Source organism: Cupressus sempervirens, chromosome 7 (genome assembly GCF_028749045.1).
Source record: "Cupressus sempervirens isolate cs-2001-9-10 chromosome 7, ASM2874904v1, whole genome shotgun sequence".
NCBI lineage: Eukaryota > Viridiplantae > Streptophyta > Pinopsida > Cupressales > Cupressaceae > Cupressus > Cupressus sempervirens.
Window position 1 is genome coordinate 802918500 of NC_143124.1, and position 23502 is coordinate 802942001.

The window sequence follows — 23502 nt, forward strand, 5'->3', positions numbered from 1 at the left end:
TGTTTCCAAATAATTAATGAACTTAGAAGTTTAAGAATTGAGTATCAAAGAAGGAAATAATTGATTTCATGATTTGATATGATAGAGGGAGTCTATGTGTTGCATATCAAGGCCCCATGGATGAGAATCAGAATGAAACTAAAAGGGAGATTCTTGGATACTAAGATTTGAATCAAAATGAAACTAAGGATATTAATGAAGAGCTAATACCAAAAATAGAGAAAGTTTCTAGAAGAAATCGAATGTTTTGGATTACATGGTAACTAGAGGTGTTTCCATCAATGCCAAAGAGGGAGATTATTGGAACTACAATTAGAATAATTTTTATGTTGTCATTGATGTCAAACCTTATGGTTGAGACATACGATATTTGAGTAGAGTGACATATCAACATGATTGATGAAGAGGATTTGAGAAAAAGAGATAACAAAAGGACCTAGAGAAAATGTTGAGTAATGTGAAACTACAATGGGCACTTGATCAACTAGACCTTGACAAGCTAATGTAATTTTTTAATCATAGCCCAAGTTGAGAAGATTGTTTTATTGAAGCCTATAAGGAATAATAAATAGAAGACCAAATGCATAGGATTTACCAAGAAAAAGAGTATAAGATTAAGGAACTAGAAGTATATGCCAAGTGATGCTAGTGTTGACTGAGTTATAGTATAAGATGAGCATAATACAATGTCAACTAAACATCAATACTAGAGCTTTTGAATCCATTTGTGTATCAGAGGAGCATATGACTAGCAAAGCTGCCTATGACTTTGTAGTCACAGAGTTGCTCATATGGTTGGTACCCGTCTATTCTATGGGGTGACCCAACTTTAGCCCTATGGGTGAATAGTACCCAATACCAACTATAGTTTAGTTCCCTCACCATGTATCAGAAAGTGTGTTGAGAAAAACAATTAGTATAGACCAAGTGATCTAGCGATGATCAAGTGTTAGAAGACAACATTGGCTGAGTGACAACCTTTTTTTAGTTTGTGAGGAAATCTTTATTTCTAGGTGACACAATTGAATTCTTAAAATATGGAAAGAATGTTGAAGATAAAGATGGGTGACCTAGAGCATGTAATGCATACAAATCTATGTTTATGCACTCTTAGGCCTAGATTCAAAGATAACTTTAGAGAAATTTCTAGAAGGGGAGAAGGAGAATGAAATGGTGGACAAATTCATTATATGTGTTGAATTTGATCAAAACCCTAAGATCTACAATGATGTTTAAGTGACAAAAAGATTAGAACTATCTATTTAATGAGGCATAAAGACAACCTAATAAAGGTTGACAAGTAGATGTTTTATTTATGCTATTAACCAATGAACTTAAGCAGGAGGTTGAGAAGAGTTTTGTAGAAGTGGAGTATGATTGCTTGAAGGATTTCCAAGAAGATCAATGATAGAGATGATAATGAGGCCAGTAAGTGGATCAACATATGAACTACATTGTGATCTATATTTGGAAAGTGAGTTATATTTATTTAGATCAACTTACTATGACTTTCTAAACATTGTATTAGTTTTGAAATCCTTTAATCAAGTTTGACCTAATAGTCATTTATAAATCCTTTAATCAAGGTGGCATTCTAATAGAATGTTTTAAATTCCTCCAACTAGGCCAATTCTAACAAGGTAATTATATCCCCCAACAAGGTCACATTTAACAGTTTGTTTTGTAACCTTTAATAGGGTTGGATCCTTATAGAGCTCACTTCAGAAGAGTGAAAATTGGTAGCATGTTACTGGTGGTTTTTCTAAAATTGGGTTTCAGCATTAAATCCTAGTATCATACTTGTGTGGATGTTATTTGAGATGTTTTATTGTTAATGTTTTATATTCTGCAAGTTTGTTATTATTAGGACAATGGATTACAAGTTTTATATTGTTGATTACTTGCTATAGAGACAGAGCTACTTAATGATTAGATCTGAATTATTTGAAATAATTAAAAGTTTATTGGTATATTTGGACCTGAGGATAATTTTTTCACCCCCATCTCAATTATTCTAAATCATTCTAACACTTTAGTGTAATGAGGTCTTTATCTCTTCCTAGTAAAACCTCTTGTATAGGTCTATAAACTCTTTTGACTCCTTGTCCTCTTCTATCTATTAGAAATTTTTTATTTTTCATCATCCTGAGCATGCATATTCCAAAAAATTCACATTCACCATTATTGCACTATGAATTGGAATAGAATAACACTTCTCATTTTCTTGCATTGGCCCTTTAAAGGTTTATTAAAAACTATTGAAAAAAATATATATCTAGTTGCATTGCAATTCAAATATTGTAGAAATAAGATGAAGTTTGTATATCTAGTTGTTTTAGTGTGCAAAACACTTTTTTTCCCCCTTAAGGTTTAGAATAAATTGCAAAGCTTTTTAATAGTGTTTTTTTATTCAAGGGTAAATTAGTTTTAGAAGGGATGAGAAAATATTGCACCGCTAAAAAAATATCAGATTAATATGTTAATCTATAGCATACTAATAATATGAATGCAAAAATAGAGAAAAAACAAAAAGAAAGAGGTAATATCAATAAAAAACCATATAAAAGAATAAAGTATATTTAGTTATGATATTGCTATCATGGTTCAAATATTTAGTTTACACATCAATCTTATTAACCCATGTTTCATGAGTTGTGGTTCAAAAGAACTTGTAATAAAAGAAAATATGTGCAAGGGTTAATCATTAGAATTGATGATCAAATTAGGAAGCCCATAGCTTAATGTTCACACATTGGTAGGAATATAATCCACTAGGGTCAAGGATTCTTGACCATGTAATAGTCACAATGATTCATTCACTTGAGTGAAAGATACCTAATAAATTTGTAATGCAAATGTATGATCAAGGGAAATAATGGGAGGACAAGTGAAATGATGAGTTTGAAAATAGATAGTGGCTTCTAAATATAATTCTAAGACTAGATTCATAAATCCATGATAATGAATAGCTTGTGATCCAAGTTTTAGTCTAGAAAGGCAAGTTAGGGATGACTAGGATGGTCAGGGGTAACAAGGAGTTAAGGGACGAGTCCAAAAACCTTTGGCTCTATAGAATTTGATATTAACACTTTCAAATTGTATATCTCTACTAGACCTTCTTTTATCCTCTTCTATAGTTGTGCCACTTATTATTTACACAAAGAAAAAATGGAAAATTATTGTCAAAAGAGAGAGTTTACCTAGGTTAAACCCCAATTTTAGAATCTACCATGAAATCTAATTAAAATCCTTGAAAAGGAAGCATCCTAATTGTTAGAAATATCAGAGGAGTAATTGAGAGGGGAGGGGTGACTCAGTTAGAACTATTTTTTTTCCAAATCCCTTGGATGTCAATACAAACTTCCTATTAACTCACAACCTTGCTCAACTTGGTTAGAACTAGATATTCACTATAACTTAGTTAATAAAGAAATTTTGAGATATTATTATGTATTAACTTTTAGTAACTTAGTTACAAAAAGATAAAGAAGTAAGAAAATAACATGAACACATGAGACACTAAAATATATCATGGAAACCCAATTTGGGAAAACAACCAATGCAACTAGTTACAACTTTTCACTCTTTTGAAGTGAGCCCTGTTAGGAGCCAACCCTATTAAAGATTAAAAAACACACCTTAAGGTGTGACCCTGTTAAAGAATTTAAATCACCTAATTAGAAGTGGCCTTGTTAGAGGTCTTAAGACACTTTAATCTAGAAATCCCACCTTGTTAAAGAATTTGTAAAATAATTATTAACTCAACTTTGTTAACATATTTATTCATTGCTACAATTTTTAGAGAATAATAGTGATTGAACTTATTATTGAAGCAACTAATTTGTAGATCCAGATTACTATTTAGGCTTATCCTCTAGATTCTCCCTGATTCGAATATTCTCTACAGCTCCTTGGATATTCTACCCTATATTAGATATCCTTCTTTATTCACAGCTTATCTTCTTCTATTTCTTTGTATTTAATCCACAACTTGACATGTCATATATATGGAACCCAATGTCAAGTCAGCTTAAATACCCTTACAAACAAATAATTAACATGCACTAAGTCATCTTGCATAAATAAAATAATTAAACAAAACTATTCTATTGTAGGTCGACTGACACTAAAAATGGGTCACTTGGTTACCACTAAGTTACTTTGTGTTGGTTACCACTAAGTTACTTTGTGTTAGAAAATGGAATTACTTGGGGGGGGGGGAGGGGTGTTAATCAATAATTTACAAGTAATGCTAAATAGTAATAGTAACCATGCACAAAGATCACCCGTGACACCATATTTTTTTAACTTGGGAAACCTTGGCCAAGGGAAAACCCTAGTGGGGATGATACCCACAAGATAATAGCCTAATATATAAGTTCTTTGTTAGAGGATGGAATCTGTTAGGAATCAATGATAAAATTTAGTATCAAGAGTCCCTATTAGGAGACTTTGAATCCTTGTTAGGAGATTCCAACTCTATTAGGAGTTGTACTAGAGTAGATCCAAGATGAGCACATTGTTCAAACATGCACTTCCAATTAGAAGAAAAGCTCACTACCCAAACAACTAATTAGACTTTTGGAATTTAAGTATTGTAACTTCTTTCTTGACTAATCTCTAATCTTTAGCTTGATCTCAGATAAAAAAAATAGCTTTAGAAAACTTTGCATACATCACTTTCATAGAAAGTTCACATTTTGTAAAATTCTACACTTCTCATCACAAGATGTCATTTGTATAAATATTATGCCTTTTTAAAAATTTCTTTTGGGTCGACTAAGACCACAATATACTTTTCCAACTTAGAGCAAACATCTAGGATGTCGGTCCTAATTGGTTAAGTAATTATTTTGTAAACAAAACAATTCCTTCTTTAAATTTCACTATCCTATTTCACTAGTAAAACAAAAATATCTCTTTTTCCATACAATTTGTGTTGGTCAAAAGAATAGTCTTGGCAATTGAGTGTCAATACACTTAACCATTTTTACTATATATTTTGAGTACACAATGTATGCTGAGCCAAAATTTCAATAGGTGCCAAGCCATAGTTGGTGTCGAGCAAGTTAGAACGTAGTATGTGTCAAGTGATCTAGGAAATGTTCATGTGCTGAGTAATTCAGAAATGTTTAGATGCCGAGAAATACAAAACATACATGTGCCAACCAATACTGTGTTTAATAGGTGCTGAGAAAACTAGGAAAGTAATAGATGCAAAATAATCTAGGAATCAGTTCATGCTAAGCATCAGTAATGTAATGAGTGCCGAGTAACACAGGATCAACATAAGAGTTTGTGCTTTCACAAACTAAGATGTAAACTATTTTTGAAGCTGACCTAGAAAAGTTTTGAAGGAGAAAAAAGGATAAGGATGAATCATTTACATTCCCTATGCAATCTGCATGCAACCAATTAGAAAAATGCAGAAGGCATGCAACCAATAAGAAAAATGCAAGGTATGAGCAAGAATTTGAGATTCAATATGAATCATAGATCCATACCTAACCCTAAGTCTTCACATTCTTTATAAGGAGGTCAAATAACCATTCCATATGTGACTAAGAATAGTATATGGAAAATTATAGAAAAATTTCAGTGTGATGAAGGAAAAACTTAGAGTAATAAAGAAGCAATTCCATATCAAGTTGATTAGAATAGGACAAGGAACAAGGAACACATACAGAGATCAGATCAAGCAAGGATCAGAATGAGAAGAGTAGATGTAGTACCTAAACCTAATAAATTAAGATTGCATTCAATTAGGTCAAATGTTCTAATACTCTCTCACCATTGTATTAGAGGTTGAAATTCTATGTTGATAGGTTAGCTTAATAGCTAGGTAGAAGAACCTTTGGAGAAGGTGATTAAAAATCCTATGTATTAGGTGGGTTTAACAACCTATTGTAAATCCTTTAACAGGGTGACACTTCATGTAAGTGTTTTTAAATCCTCTAACTAGGTCACTATTGACATAGTGTAAAGCCTCTAATAGGGCAAGCCTTTTATAGGGAAAACCATTAGAAGTGGTTGAATATTGATTGCTACAGTAAATTTTTTGTGGGTGTCATCCCCATCCCAATTTTACCTTCTTATTCCTAGAGGGTTTCTGGGTTACCAAATCTTTGTGTTATGTGTTGATGCATGCTTTCATTTCATATTTTCTTATATGTTTACATGCATGTACATTACTTTTAGTTATGTGTTAATAAGGGTTTGGAAAGAAAAATTGGTTACTACTGATTCACACACACCCCCCCGCCTCAAATGTACACTTCCTATTTTGAACATTCCAACAATTGGTATTAGAGCACTAGTTCTCACAAGGAGAAGCCTAACAACTTGGAGGAAAAGGTAAGAAGATGGAAGTCTTCAAACTTGGGAAGGAGATCATTGACAATTAGGTGATTGATGTGCAACTCACTCTACACAAAGTGGACGAAGCTAGGGAGGAATTGAGAAAATTAAGGAAGGAGATAGCCATAGCTGAAAATGGCATACACTACAAGGAGATTGACACCTCACAAGTGTTTTCTAATGAAGATTCCAAGGAATTTGATGTAGCAATAGCATAATTAATGGAGAAAAATAGGGCTCAAGCAGAAGAGATAAGATCTCTTAAGATGGAACAAGAATCACAAGCCATAATGCTTTGTGAAGTGACTAAACAAAAGAAAAGAGCTATTGAAGACAAGGCCATGATAGAAGATGACAAGAGAAATATCATCAATAGGCTAGAAGAGAAAACAATTGAATTTGAAAAGATTTCAAACATGTAGCTAGACACCTTAAGCCAGATGATGAATGTTCATCATGAGCTAAACATGAAAGACATTGAGATCTCTACCTTGAAGATGCAGAATGAACAATTGCAGAATGAATTGAAGAAAGAAAAGGAAATAGTAGAAAGTTACAAAAAACCCAATGAGGCCATCAAGTACTTTCAGCAATTTTTGAAATCACCAAGGGCTAGTAACGATACTTCAAGACTTGGCTACATTAGCACTAAACGAGGAGAATCATCTAAGACTATAGAAGAAAGAAGCAACAAAGGTAAGAAAACTAAACCTACTTGTTATTTTTGTGGTAAAAAGGGACATACCTCTAATGTGTGTAGAAGCAAGAATAGTCTTCAACATGATAAGCCTACAAATGAAAACTTTTGTCACAAATGCAAAAAGCAAGGACATTCAACACAAGACTGTAGAACCAAGACCATGAGGACACTGAGATTTGAGGGTCACTATTACATCTGCAAAAAGTATGGACATAGAGCATGTGAATGAAGATCAAAGCCTATGTGGACACCTAATTAGCTCGTAAGAGGAATCAATCATGTACATTAGTACAATTAGGATTACAATACTAGGTATAACTATGACTATTGTCAAGAGTATGGACACATTCCTAAAAATTTCATAAGGACACATTTCAAGGGAAGTTATAGCAGATGGCTAAACTAAACTACATGTTTTAGTTGCTTGAAGACTACTCATATCAATAGAAACTATCCTATAAAGTCAAAAGCACCAAAGACTAAAGTCAACAAAGGAAAAGAAAAGATTGATGTTGAACAAATAAGAGGACAAATGAACAAGACATGGAAAAAGAAAGGTGAATGCAACACATCAAATGAAGAGATCACTTCACCCAAGAGGTCAAGTGATCACACCTCATCCAATTAAGCACAAGACAGATACATGAGGCTAATACATATAAAGATGTATTATACATCAGCCCAAGAAAACATAAAAGTACTACAAAGAAGAAATATGCATAAGAAAAGATGCCAAGTTGAAAGTTAGAAGATGATGCTGAGCTATCTTTGGTTGTCGAGTGAAACTCTAGTATATGTTGAGTTGAATAGATTAGTGGATGTCGAGTAAGAGATGTTAGTGGCTGCCAAGCAATTAAAAAGTTTAGTTGATGACAAGTGAAATAAGATAGTAGCTGCTAAGTAGATGAACTTCAGTAGAAGCCAAGTTGATAAAATCTTTGCAAGTTGAGTGTACAGTTTTAATCACAAATGCAATAAATGCTAGGTTTTTGAACCAAATAAAGTTGAAAATTGTTCATTTTTGAATCATTCAAACACTAAGAAAAGTTGAGCAGAGTGAAAAGGTGATTCTATAGTGATCAAACAATGATTTGCAGTGATTTCAACAATGATTCAACTTGATTTCATTGATTCTCAAGTATTTCATTCAAGTGCTGAGCTAAGCAAAGTTTGAAAGCTTATTCAATTTTAAACCCTAGTTTGGTAAAACAATGGCATCTGGGTCTAAAACCACTAAGGAGAAAGAGAGTCATGAAATTCAACTAGTCAGTAATGAAGTCAAACAACCAGACTTTAGACCCATCCCTAAAGTTGCTTATAAAAATGATCCTATTGGTGCTCTATCTGTAATTCTTGATAAAGTTGTCATGGTTCAAGACATTCAAAAATGTTATAATTGTAAAGTTGGAGCCATAGGAGATTTGGAGATGTTTAATGCATTTGATTAACTATGTAAAAATGGAAAACTTAAAGATGAATTCTCTATAGTTGAGAAGAAGGGTTTGACCAAAGCCCTAGTTTTCCCTATTGTTTTCAAAATATAATGGATATGCATAGTGCTAAGAAGAATCCATGATGGAGCCTTTTGGTTAGAGATAGGGCCAGTAAAGTTTACAAAGAAAACTGTCCATAGGGTTACTAGTATTCCAACCCTAGATCAGCCAAAGACCCTGAGAAATGACAAAAAAGAAGCTATAGAGAAGAACACTTGTGCAAAATGGAATAATAAGGGAATGACAATAGACACCATCACATAAACCCTACTAGATTTTATGGTGAGAGTCATATCCCACAAATTCTACTAGTCAAGTAGACTAAATAGTGTACCATGTATAGCAATGGATGTTTCCTATAAATTAGTGAAGAAAGATCATACATATGATCTTGCAAAGCTCATGTTACAACAGATCAATGAGAATCTGGGAGCTATAAGTCTAAGGGAGCTCAATGCAAATTTGGCTTAGTTTTGGTCTATATGTTTTTCTATATCATGAAAGAATTATCTTTAGTAGGAAAGGTGAAATGGGATTAGAACAAGACCATTGTGGAGTAAATCAATGAATTCATTGAGTAGATGGGTGAGAACTTTGATGCCCAAATGACTAGCTACTTTGAGGACTTCAAGAAGTCCATGAAATAGAGAAAGAGGATACCAGTTTCACTAGTTGAGCAGCATGAGAATGACATTTTCTTTCTTGTGGATATTGATTACATGTATATACAAGTAGTCATACCTAGAGTGAGATGGCTTAGGCCACTAGGTTATGAACTTGATGTTGATCAAGCCATAGCAGAAATAACAACTCTACTTGTAGAAGAAATTGACAAGACTGCAAAACATTTTGGAACTTATGACATTGTCAAATCAAGGGTGGTGATAGATCTTAAGATAGCCACAACAGTGAAAATGAAGGACAAATTGATGAAGAAGATCAAGAAGAAATTTGGTGTTGAAGAAGCAGGCATAGTAGAGGAAGATAAAGAAAATGAAGTAGAGGATGACAATGAAAATGAAGAAGATGAGCCTCTATAGCTGACACAAGGTCTAGGTGAGGACAAGGAGGAAGGTGTCGAGGAAGAAGAAGTTGAGGAAGCACCTATCAAAACTAAAGTCACCAAGAGGAAGCCTAAATCTTCACTTGCTCCTCAACCCAAAATAAAGAAAATGGCAAACCTGCACCAAAGAAGCCTACTACTAGAGCCACCACCAAAGCTACAAAACAAAAGGCTAAAGAAGAGGTAGAAAAGAAGAAGCAAACCACCAAGAAGACTGAGGAGGAGCCAAGAAAGAGAAGAAAATGTGTAGCTCAACTTGACTCAGATGAAGAAAAGATAGAAACAGATGATAACAATCAGTTCAAAGTGGTAAGTCAACCACCAAAGTCTTCAATTGATAAATTATGTACAAAGATTAGAAATGATGACTTAAAAGATTTGAAGAATTTAGATCTTAATAAGCTCACAAAGGAAGAGCAAAATAAAATAGAGGAATCTATGTGTGCTATGATGGCCAAGTACAAGCACACACATCTAGAGTTCTATGGCTCAATGCCCAAGGAATTGTATAAAACAGTAGAAGATAAATGGTATTTTTGTCTACAAATGGAAAAGGAAATAAGAGAATCTACTTTAGCTAGATTGTTGCCTAATTTGAATAAGGGTCAAATAATTAATGTAGTCAAGAGGCACAATAGTAGATTTACTCCTAAGTATAGAGCATTTTGTATTTTGCAAAATAAAATTGAAGATGTGATCAAAAAATCCACAAGATTGTGGAAAATAATATACAAGAAAATTGATGATGTGTTTGATGAAGAATACAAGGCAGAAGCAAGTGCCAAGAAAAAGGAAATGATAGAAATGGGGAAGAAGGAGGAAGATAAGAAGGAAGAGAAGAAGAAATTGGAAGAAGAAAAGAAAGATGAAGAGGATAAAAAGAAAGATGAAGAGGAGAGTAAAGAGGAGAAAGATGAAGAAAAGGGTATAGATGAGTAGTAAGAACAAAGTGTGCAAGACACACCACTACCACCTCCTAGCCCTCCTCATGCCACCATCACACCTATAGAGATTATCAAGATAAAGGATGTTATTAACACTTTTGGTCAAAACATCAATCCATTAACTATAGAGGATCTAACAAAGATCCTTGACCAATCAATAGAAGTAGCTAGATTATGTTCAAGCCCAATATTGGTCAGTGTTGATGAGTTGCAAAAGCTAGTAGTAAAATCAAAGGAAGTCAAGGTGCAAACATAAGAACCACCTTTGACCACTCAAACAACTGGAATCTTATTCCTTCCTCCACCATCTCCACCAAGAACAATAGTAGATGCACTTCAAGTGCTGAGTGTAGTAGCAAAGGAAGACAAAGAGAAAATAGAACAACCAACAAGCACACCCTTAGCCATTGATAGTGAAAAGGAGAAACAAGCTAAAGAGAGGGAAGAGACAAGAGATGAGGAGCAATCTGTAATACAAACTTTGGTTGAATTACAAAAAATAGGTACTCCCACTCAAACTCTTCAGAAGATGAGCACTGGAATGTTAGCATTGCAAATTAGAACACTAGGCTCAAGCTCAAAAAAAGTAGCTAGGAAACTTCAATATGGAATTCCCGAGCTTGATGAGGAAATCACAATACCCTACTATGAATCCAACACTCTCACTAAGGAGAAAATTAATGAAATATAGAATGCACTAGATAGAAGAAGAAGACAAGAGGTATTGAGAAAAGAATATAAATATAGGAAAGCACTAAATGAGATCAAGGACATCTTTATGGATGCCTTTAGCTTACAAACACCTGATGAGTCAAGGCCAATAGTAAAGAAACTATCTGACATAGTTGACTAGGTGACTAATGAAGGCCAAGATACAAATACAAAATTAATGGAATGGTCAGAAAGGAAGTTTCAAGGAAAGGTAAATGAGAAAATATCTAGTGATATAGCACTATCACAAGTTGAGTTGGCTAAGAAATTAGATAAAGTCAAAACTATACTTGGGAATATATTCTCCTTGTATAACAAGTTGTGTGATTTTTCTAACTTCACACAAGAGACTAGCCAAAAAATAATGAGCTTGGAGAGAAATCTAAAGATTTCTAGTGTGCAACTCCCAACCAATCTAGCTCAAAATGAGAAGCATTTTACTCAAACACTTCACACTCAAAGAGAATTAGCTGTATTAATAGCAGAGGAGGCAAATATAAAAGCTAAGTTGATGAAAATTTAGTCCTCTATAACCCCTTACTTGGAGGTACTTCATAAGGAGAAAATGTATGCAAAAATAGTCCTAAAGAAAATTCAAATCTTTCTTCCTTAGATGGACTTGTAGATCTAGCAGCAAAGGCTAGCATCTAGCATAAGTCATTGGACATTGCACTAGAAAACTAGGATGCAGCTCTAAATATACTCCTAGAGGTAAATAGCACATTTTTGGCTAAGCTTGGTATTATTGCATAGAACCCTTTGACATCAGTGTAAAAAAGGGGGAGATAAAGTAAGGGGGAGATATGTATAAGCAAATTTTGAATCATTTTTTATTACATTCTTTCATTTTGAGAATAAAGTGGAAAGTTTGTAAATAGTCAAAAAGGGAGATGTCAAGTAATAATGCAGCAAGGGGGAGATGCAAAAAATTTGAACTTTGTATAGATCAGATATAGCACATAGGCTCAAAATGTAGAAAGAAGATAAAGGACAAAGAGGATCAAGCACATTAGCATAGAATTTTAGTTTCAAATGGACAAGACATAATCAACTTAGTGGGAGTCATAAGGTATATTGTTACTTACAATATTTTTGAAATTTTGCATGAATGCCAAGTGAATAAAGGGTGTACTAAATAAGGTTAAGCTCATAAAAGCTTAGTTAAGTGTTTTTGACACTCATGTCAAAGAGGGAGATTGTTGGTCAAAAGAATAGTCTAGACAATTGAGTGTCAACACACTTAACCATTTTCACTATATATATCAAGTACACAATGCATGCTAAGCTAGAATTTCAATAGGTGCCTAACCACCGTTGGTGCTGATAAGGTCAAAACATAGTATGTGCTGAGTGATCCAGGAAATGTTCATGTGCCAAGTAATTTAGAAATGTTTAGATGTCGAGAAATATAGAACATACATGTGTTGAGCAATACAATGTTTAACAGGTGGCAAGCAAACTAGGAAAGTAATAGATGCCAAGCATCAGTAATGTAATTATTGCCGAGTAACACAAGATCAACATAAGAGTTTGTGCTTTCATAAACTAAGATGTAAACTATTTTTGAAGCTGACCTAGAGAAATTTTGAAGGAGAAAAAAGGATAAGGATGAATCATTTACATTCTCTATGCAATCTGCATGCAACCAATTAAAAAAATGCAGAAGGCATGCAACCAATGAGAAAAATGCAAGGTATGACTAGGAATTTGAGATTCAATATGAATCATAGATCTATACCTAACCCTAAGTATTCACAGTCTTTATAAGGAGGTCAATTACCCATTCCATATGTGACTAAGAATAGTATATGGGAAATCATAGAAAAATTTCAGTGTGATGAAGGAAACACTTAGAGGAATAGAGCAACAATTTCATATCAAATTGATCAAAACAAGATAAGGAACAAGGAACACATACAGAGATCATATCAAGTAAGGATTAGAATGAGAAGAGAAAATTTAGTACCTAAACCCAACAATTTGAGATTGCATTCAATCAGGTCAAATGTTCTAATACTCTCTCACAATTTTATTAGAGGTTGAAATTCTATGTTGATAGGTTAGCTTAATAGCTAGGTAGAAGAACCTTTGGAGAAGGTGATTAAAAATCCTATGTATTAGGTGGGTTTAACAACCTATTGTAAATCCTTTAATAGGGTGACACTTCATGTAAGTGTTTGTAAATCCTCTAACTAGGTCACTATCGACACAATGTAAAGCCTTTAATAGGGTAGGCCTTTCAGAGGGTAGACCATCAAAAGTGGTTGAATATTGATTATTGATGTAATTTTTTTGTGGGTGTCATCCCCACCCCAATTTTACCTTATTATTTCTGGAGGGTTTTTGGGTTACCAAATCTTTGTGTTATGTGTTGATGCATGCTTTCATTTCATGTTTTCTTATATGTTTACATGCATGCACATTGCTTTTAGTTATGTGTTAATTAGGGTTTGAAAATAAAAATTGATTACTTTTGGTTCACCCCACCTAGAAGTACACTTCCCATTTTGAACATTCCAACAATATGTACTAAATTTTGAGGTTATACACATCATTATAAAAATATATACAATATCCATCTAACTTTTCTAGTCATAATATGATGTCAATAAGAAGTTACATACATAACAATACACTACTATATACCAAATTCATACTTAGACAATTTACTAAGTACCAAAAGCTAAGTATCTTTATTTTTGAGGTCTCTTGTAAGCATGTACATCATGTGTTTCCCTAAATGGAAACAATTACATACCTTCATTAGCCAATTGTCAATAACCTCCCCCTTTGTCATTGATGGCAACAAGAATAGGAAAAATTGGCTAAGTATCACAAATGTGTCAAAAGCAGTAAAATAAAAGCTGAAAAGGAGCTCAGCCCCACCTCACCATAGGAGGGGGATAATGGGGAATGGGAGGTTCAAAAAAAGAAGAGATAGGGGGGGGGGGGGAAACTAGATGTGGGGGCATGTGGGACAACTAGAAGACAGTCTGGTAGAGCAACCAGGATGAAACAAGCAATAAGGGATGTGGCCAGTGGTAAACAACTAACATTGGAGACCATAACTAGAGGTAAGAAATGAAATTCCTCTCTTGGAATTTAAGGGGGTTAAATAATCTCTAGAAGCAATATGCTCTAAAATAGTGCATATTTAAGGAAAAAGTTGACTGCATGTTAATATAAGAAACTAAAATGTCTAGTGCTAATTTTGATAAAATTGTTAGCCATGTTTTTCCATGTGTTGCTTACATTCATACAGATGCTAAAGGGTGCCTCGAGGGGTATTGCTACCCTATGGAACCTGTACTCTATGATGAGAGTTGAGTTTTGGAAGGATAGAAATTTCATAATAACTGATTTCAAAACTAGTATTGAACATTTCCAAACTAGCTTTTGAAGTTGGAGTTACCAATTTATGGCTTGAAGGGGACTCAAATAATATTATTAAAAAGTATAAATGGAAAATCTCATTATTCTTGGTCAATTGCTAATCTTATTAATGAGACATGTGAGACTCTTGCTAAATTTGAAAGAGTCCATATCACTCATGTTTTTTGAGAAACAAACTTGGTGGAAGATTGGTTTGCTAATAATGGTGTCCAATCCAACCAAAAAATGACCTGGCAACTAGGAAAGAGTTTTTTAGCGAATGTTAAGATTTTGATCAAGCTGGATAAGATCCAAGGGAGTATGGAGGAGATCGAACTACTATTATGAATTGGAAAGGCTTATGGGGAAAGGGTACTACTCATAAAGGCTACATTGGTAAATGCAAGAAGTGGGAGTTATTACATTTTATTTGGCACACTTCATGGGTCTTTTTTTGCATTCATAATCTAAGAAAAGACAAGAACTATTTCTTCAACCACCCTCAAAAACACAGAGAACCCTATCAGGTGGTGAGGTTTTAGAGAGCTGTGTGTATGAGAATTTTGGGAGAGAAAAGTACCAAAATGGTGGGAGAAAGGTGCAGAAAAGAACTGATAGGAAAAATGGAGAAATTGAGACGTAGGGAGAAAGTTTGGGAGCAGCTAGTTCAGGGTGGGATTTCAAGGTATATCACGAAGCTGCATGGCTAAAACCAAATTGTCATTGACATCATGGTAAATTAATGGAAGGATGGTAGAGTCAAAGTGAATGGGATAGCTTTCCTGATTACGGAGGAGGTGATCTCGACTGTGACTAAGATTCCAATGGTGGGCTTTAAGTTCTTTAGGGATAAAAAGCTTTCGGCCAGTGCTATGAAGGACTTTTCCAACAATCCTAAGGAGCTGAATGGCCTAAAAAAAAGTAATACATTTTATGATTTGGAGTCTATAATTAAGATTTGGAGGTATGTTCTGTGTGTTTTCATTGAGTACATTACTCTTGACCCTAGGTTTGATCATGTTCACACCCACCATTTTGTTCTTCTAAATCATTTTTGTCATGCTAGCAAAGTTTCTTTCCCTTTCTATTTGTTGAATTCTATGAGCAAGGCAATGTCAAGCTTCAAAAAGGAACCCTCTGCTAACCCTACTCTACATGAGGGGTTGTTACTACTCATCTATGAGCACTTCAAGGCTCAAATGATCAGTAACATCCTGTCATAGGCTGGGAATGAGGAAATCAATAGCTCTAGCTATTGCTCTGACTCGGATGATATTTAGAGCATTAGTTCTGAGGAAGGAGGGCTTACCTTCATGGGTAAAAATGCTTCGCCAAATGTTAAGAAGTTTCCCTCCCCCATCATCCCTAGATGAATTAGCCCTAGAGATCATGGCCAGAAGAAGACTAAGAAGGAGGAATAAGACACCTATGATGAAGAGGAGGTTATGGAGTCTAAAGATGAGGAAAAGGAAAGGTAGGAAAATAGGAGGAAAGCATGGAGAAATTTTAATGTGAGGACCTCAAAAATGGGTATTTTCAAGAAAGTGATGAACCCCTAGATCCTGGTGGACAATTAGGAGGAATCTCATCTTGAAGAGCTCATTAACCCTACGATAGTGGCTATCTCTGATAATGCCAGGGAAACTGGGATGAACCTCTTGAACAATGCCCACAACAACATGGTTGATAATTTTAGGACAATCAAGTGGCTTTTTCATGAGCTAGAGGAGGTTAAGGAGAAGGTGGTTCAAATGGAAGGAGCCAAGAATCTTAAGGGCGTAAAGAAAGGGACAAATTATGATGATAGGCATAGCTTGGCAGAAAGGAGGATCCATAATTTGGAAAATTATAATCACAATCTTTTGAGCTAGACAATCTCACTACTCAACTCGATCAATAACAACATTTAATCTTTAACTAAGTGGCTTAAAGATAGAGGCATGCAGGGGGATGTGGAAGGAAAAGACAGGGGTAAAGCCAGATCCAATGAAGACAATACCACTAGTATCACCTTTTCTACTTTGGACTAGGAAGATCTCATGACTCACTAGTAGGAGGCCAAGGAGAACAAGATGGCAGAGGAGGCTACACAGGTCATGCAAGAGCTAGAAAGAAAGATCGAGGAGTAGTTCCTGTTATTTTCCTTTTTGGCTGGCTTTTCGTTCTAGATTTTGGCTATTTCATTTTGTCTTTTTGGTTTGGCCTTTTCTTTGGCCTTTGTTTATTTGGTTGGGCCTTATGCTACTTTAGCCTTTAGACTTGTTTCTTTTGTGGCTGGGCTTCTAATGCTTATTTTCAGCCTAATTTGTATTAACTCTTGGGTTTCAGGATCCTTGTAAAACATGTTTATCTAATCAAAAAAAATTGGGGGCTCATTAATATCCATGCTTCTAATAACAAGGTAGGAAGGAAGGAGACATATGATAGGCTGATTAGGATTTTACAAACAATGAAGCATAAGAAAGTAATGTGTATGGGAGACTTTAATACTGCCCTTTATCATTAAGAGAAATTAGGTGGTAATAGGGACTGCCCTAAAAGCTTGGAAGATCTTAATAATATTATGAGCATAATGGACTTTATTGATGTGGAACTGAGAGGGAATCCATTTACTTGGACCAATAATAGAAAGGGGAGAGACCTTATCTAGGTTAGAATGGATAGGCTAATGGTGACAGGGAACTGGAATCAACTAGGCAATTAACTTTTGGAGAACCTCACTAGAACTGTGTTTGATCATTCCTCCTTAATCTTTCAGTGGGATGATGGTTTAAAAAGAGGGCTAAAACCATTCAGATATGAAATAATGTGGTAGGCTCACCTAGAATTCAAGGATAGAGTTCAAGAATGGTGGAATATAATAATAGATGGTACTGCAATGTATAGAATGACCCAAAAACTTGATAATATAAGAAGAAATGCTAAGGAATGGGCTAAGAGCTCATTTGGAGACTTGTTTAAAGTCAAAGGTGAGGTGGAGGAAAAGCTTAAAAAACTCCAAGGGGAGATTTCTAAATGAATTAACCTAGAAAGTGCCACTCAGGAAGAAGAGGAATATAGAAAAAAGTGGAAGGATATTGTTTTGAGGGAGGAAATTTTTTGGGAATAAAGATCAAGAGTCCAATGGTTAACCAAGGGTGATAGAGAAACTACTTTTTTCCATAAGTTAGCCTCTAACCATAAAAGAAGAAACACAATTAGTGGGATGGAAGGTGAAGGGGGAAGAATTTATAAGGATCAGGAGGAGATGGGAAGAAATGCGGTGGAATACTTTAGCAAGGAATACATTAAGGACAGTAAAATAGGAAATCCGGTGATTAGAAGAAGCTTGATTAATACAATCCCATAGATGCTAGGTGTGTAGGAAAACAATCACATTCTAGGAAACATCACGAAGGAGGAGGTGAAATGTACAATTTTTTCTATGAAAGCTTATAAGGCCCCAGGCCTAGACGGTTTCCCTCCAGCTTCTTTCCAACATTTCTAGGAGGTTGTTAAATCTGAACTAGTTTGGGCTACCAAAGATTTTTTTAGAACTGGGAAGATGTTAAAAAGGATCAATAAGACTTTTATTGCCTTAGTTCCTAAAACTTTGACTCCCTTGAGCTTTTTGGATTTTAGACCTATAAGCCTATGTAATACTATTTATAAGATATTTGCTAAAGTCCTAGTTAATAGAATAAAGAATTTTTTGTAAAAAAATTGGGACTCCATAGAAAGGATTTGTTCTAGGGAGACAAATTCTGGATGTGGTGATAATTACAAATGAGATTATTCATTCAATGGAAAAAATAAAAGACCTAGAATGGTCTTCAAATTGGATATCTCCAAGGCTTATGATTAGGTTAAGTGGGATTTTCTCTATGATGTGCTTGAAAGAGTGGGGCTTAATGACAAGGTTATAAATTTGACTATGATGATGGTTGGCTCAGTTTAGTACTCTGTTCGTCTAAATGGTTCCCCTTGAGGAAATTTTGGAGTGGAGAAAGGTCTAAGATAGGGTGACCCTCTTTCTCCCTACCTTTTCATTATGGTTGTTGAGGTATTAGGGAGGTCTTCCTCTAAACTAGTTAATACTAGTTGTGTCAAAGGGTTTAATCCTACTACTACTACTGATACTAAAGTTCTACAACAATTTGTAGATGACACATTCCTTTTTGGAGAATCTTCGATTATGGAGGCTAAAGCGTGGAAGACTATTCTTCGCAACTATGAACAAAGTTCAAGTCAGCAATCTAATTACCAAAAGAGTAAGATCTATTTCTTTAATATTGATGCCTCATTAAAAACGAGGATAAGGAACATTTTGGGTTGTTAGTCTACCAACCTCTCAGATACTTATCTTGGTGTACCGCTAACCACTAAAGAGGCGACTAATGACTTCTGGAATACTATAGTGGAAAGAATCCAAAAGAAACTTATAGGATGGAAAGAGAAAATTTTAAGTAGTGGTAGCAAATTACAACTACTCTTGACAGTTTTCTAGGTCATTCCTATTTACTTCCTATCCCTTTTCAAAATCAACCAAAATATGGCTGATAGGATTGAGAGAATACAAAGGAATTTCCTTTGGTCAGGAACAGAGGAGAAAAATAAATTGAGCCTAGTCAATTGGGAAGAGGTGTGCAAGCCAAAGGAGAAAAGGGGGTTGGGAGTAAGAAGACTTCGTGACCTTAATAAGGCCCTCCTTATGAAGATTGGCTGGAGATTGGGAGAAGATAATACTAATTGGGGTAATATTATGAAAGCTAAATATCTGTCAAATTCCCTTTTCAATTAGAATCTCTTCAATAATGACCTTACAGGAGGCTCCAAAATTTGGATGAATATTGTTAAAAGTAGAGGCTTATTGAGGGAAGGGACTAGGTCGATAGTGGGGAATGGTCACAACATCAGATTCTAGGAAGACAATTGGATGGAAGGGAAACCACTAGTTTTTAGAAAATTTAAAAGACTAATTGAGTTATTAAAGGAAGACATGGGAAGGAAGGTGGAGGACTATATCAACCAAGGGAAGAAGTGGAAGAAATTATAAGAACATACTTCCTCCCAAGAGGATATTCAACTTCTTAAGGAGTTGGGAGAGCTGATCAGAGCACAACGACCCCCAATTTTTATCCAAGATGATACAAGAGTTTGGGACTTAACTTCAAATGGTAACTTTACAATCAAATAAGCTTACAAGAACCTCTTTAGCAAGGAATCTTGTCCACCATAATGGAGTAATGTTTGGATTATTAACCTTCTCCCTAAAATTAATTTCTTCTAGTGGATGGTTCAACATGGCAAAATTTTAACTATAGACAATCTAAAAAGAAGGGGATTTTATATAACAAACCGATGCTATCTCTGCAAGGATAAGGAGGGGAGCATTTCTCATCTATTCCTCAAATTATAGTATGCCTTAAGGATATGGGCTATGGTGTGGGAGAGATTTGGTCTGAATTGGGATATGAAAGACAATTAATGTCAATTCTTGGAGAATTGGTTCTGTCCCTTCTACCACCCAAAATTGGTCTTTCTGTGGAAATCTGTTCCACCATATATTTGGTAGCATATATGGAAAGAAAAAAATAACAGAATATTTTGGGAGGAGGAAAAAATAGTGGAGGTGGTTTTTGGAATAATGGAGAAATTGCTGAAGGAAAATATTGGGGTTGCCAAATGTAAGATACCAAAGGAAGAACCAGGTAGGCAAGAAGGTCAAATTTCTAAAAAATGGGGTATTCATGAGGATTTTTACCTTTTTGATAACTCAAAAATGTTAAAGAGACAAAAAACGAGATGGAAACCACCTACCCTTAGATAATTCAACCTAAATTTTGATGGTGTTGTTGGAGGAGGTATAGGAGTGGTGGGTGGGGTGCTATGGGATGGGAATGGTGATGTGCTATTAGTCTACACTGGGAAGGTGGGGAGTGGAAGTAATAATCTAGCTGAGGCAATGGATTTTTTTTGGGGTCTTTATCTAATTAGTGAAATGTAGCTTAAGGAAATAACCATAGAGGGGGACTACAAATTAATTATTGATTTGGTTAATAGAATGTTCCAACCAGTATGGAATATTCAAACTATCATTATGGACATTAGGCATATTTTGGAAGGGATGGAAAATGTCCACCTACAACACATCTACAAGGAAGGAAATAAGGTGGCCAATGCGGTGGTTGCTATGGGATTTAAATTAATGGCAGTCACATGCTAGAGAAATATGGAAAATCTAAAAAAGGATATTAAGTCCTTGATATGCAAGGAAAGAGGGGGGAGTATCATTTAATTATGGCTATAAAATTTATAGCTAGGGCCAAATTTGGCAATTTTTTCCTTGGAGAGCCAAAGTGTGCTAAATTTAATAAAGGTAGTAGGGAAATGAGAAGAAGACATGGCCGTACAAATAGAAAAATGAATGAATGCAATTTAAGAAGAGTGTCATTTCATCATTATGGTAACACACTACAGAATTCAAATTACTTCCCCTTTGAAAGTATGAAGGATATCATTATTTAGATTGTTAGAGATTTTTGAGGTGTTAAAATTGTGATGCTAAACAAGCACAATTCCCATTATGAATTCACATGGGATTTTGAAGTTTACCAAGCACAAGTTTATAAAACCTTTTCGCTCATTGCTGAGAAACTCAGGGTTTATAGTATTTGTAGTGTTCTCACAGACAAGGAGGTTTAGATGTGCATCACTGAGGTGGGGGAACTAGAAATTAGTGGGGAAGATATGGGTGGAGATTTGAATAGGCTGGAGCTGACAAAAATTGATAACTTCAAAGATAGAATGGCTACCTAGTTCCTGCTAAAGAAGGTGGGTTTTTCTACCTTACATGTAGTCAATGGTGGGGCATGATGAGAATTGTGCCCTCTAGTTCATCAATGGGTGGAACAACTACAAGGTAACCATTAATGGAATCACATTTCAAGTGAATGAAGAAGTAATCACAATGGCTACTAGTCTTTCAATGAAAGGGAAAAAATGAAGAAATCTCACTAAAACTATTGACGAGGCTAGTATGAGCAATTTTTTTTATAGAGGGTGAGAAACCAGTGCACTACAGAGGAGGATTTAAGAGGGATAGGCTACCAACCCCATGGGATGATATTTTCCTGGTACTCATGAAATACCTTACACTAGAGGGTAGGTTCAATGTTTACTACTACTACCATTTTCCCTTATTGAATCATTTTAGAATTAGGGATTTTATTTCCATCCCATTTTTTCTACTACATTCTCTAGAGGACATGGTAAGTGATGTTAGGGAGAAGAGGAATAAGAGGCATAACTTCACCATTATCCACCAAGGCCTAATCTTTCACTTATACCAATTCTATCTTGCCCTTTACCCCCCTAGGGTGGTGGTAATTGATAACCAATACCACCAGTAGAATTCACCCCTGAGTTCCAGTATTGGTACCAGAATTCATACCCCACAACCCTCCCCTAGCCATGAAAATAAGAAAAAGAAGAAACTTGATGTAGCTATGGAACAAAAGGGTAGTAAAAAGATTAAAGTGGAAAAACTAGTGGAGGTGAAAGAGGAGGACTCGAAGGAGGAGGCAGGTGGAAAGGGGAGGAGAAGATTAGGAAGAATTGCCCAATCCTAGTCAAGGTGCAAGAAAAAATCAAAAAGATTCAGGGTTGAGGAGGTGGAAGAGGAGAGCTTAGAGAATAATGAAGAGGAGAGGGAAGAGGAGGATAACTTTGATTCCAAGAGAGAAAAAGGGAAGAAGGAGGTAGAAAAAGTGTTAGCTCTGTGGACAATTCTATTGATAATGCCTAGATATCTACCAAAAATACTCAGATGTTAGCTAGAAATGTTGTTACCATGGAGACTACCAATGTTTTGGGTATCTTCTCCCTGCAACCCATTACCTTTTGTGAAAATAGTAGTAAAGTGGACACCTCCCCCAATTACCATTTCCTCCCTAGTCAAGGAAAAATATAAGGATTTTACTAACCCAAGGGTTTTATAGGATGATGAAAAATATAAAGAGGAAGTTAAAAAGGTGGGAATGAAAAATAAGGAGGAGATCGAGGAGCAATTGGAGGTGTATGCCAAATTGGACAAAAGAGTTAAAAATTTAGAAGAAATGTTCGTCACCTTCTCTAAATTTTCTCTAAAAGTCACTCATGCTACTACCACCACCATCCAACTACTAGCATAGGAGAAAGAAGAAACTAGAATGGACATGGAGTATCATAAGATCCTTTTTAAATTCCTTGTTGATGATTGGGATCGGGTTTTGCTAGCTGGGAAGGGAAAGGGAAAAAATGAGAATTAAGTTTTTTAGTTTTAAGGGATCCTTGGATCCAAGTTATTTTATGTTAATTTGCTATTACTTGATTTGCTGGTATCCAACTATTGCTAAGACTTGGGTTGGCCTAGTTGTGCCAATAGTTTCTATGATGAACTTTAGTAGTATAGCAAACATTATAGACTTCTACTATAGTTTAGATGCTTTAAATCATAATAGTATGCTAGTTAGTTACTTGCATAGTATTATTGTGGTAAAGTTGAACTTTAGTATGTTTTTACTTCAGTAGTGTTCTCTATTGGTCTTTGTTGGTGATGTGCTAGTTACCAATATTTTGGTTGTAAGGGCTAACCCCCTTGTTTTTGGTCACTTTTTTATTTCAAAGAGATTACTTTAATCATATATTACAACTTGTCCATGTTACATATGCTCCCCCTAACAATATAATTTCATACCTTATAAATTATGTTCTCCTTTACCTGATTTAAAATTTCCTTATGCAAATCTTCTCCCCCTTTGACATCAATGACAAAGGCTAGAATGTCAAAAACTATCAAAAACTATTGTCAAAAATTATGTTCTTCTACCTTAAGCTGATAGT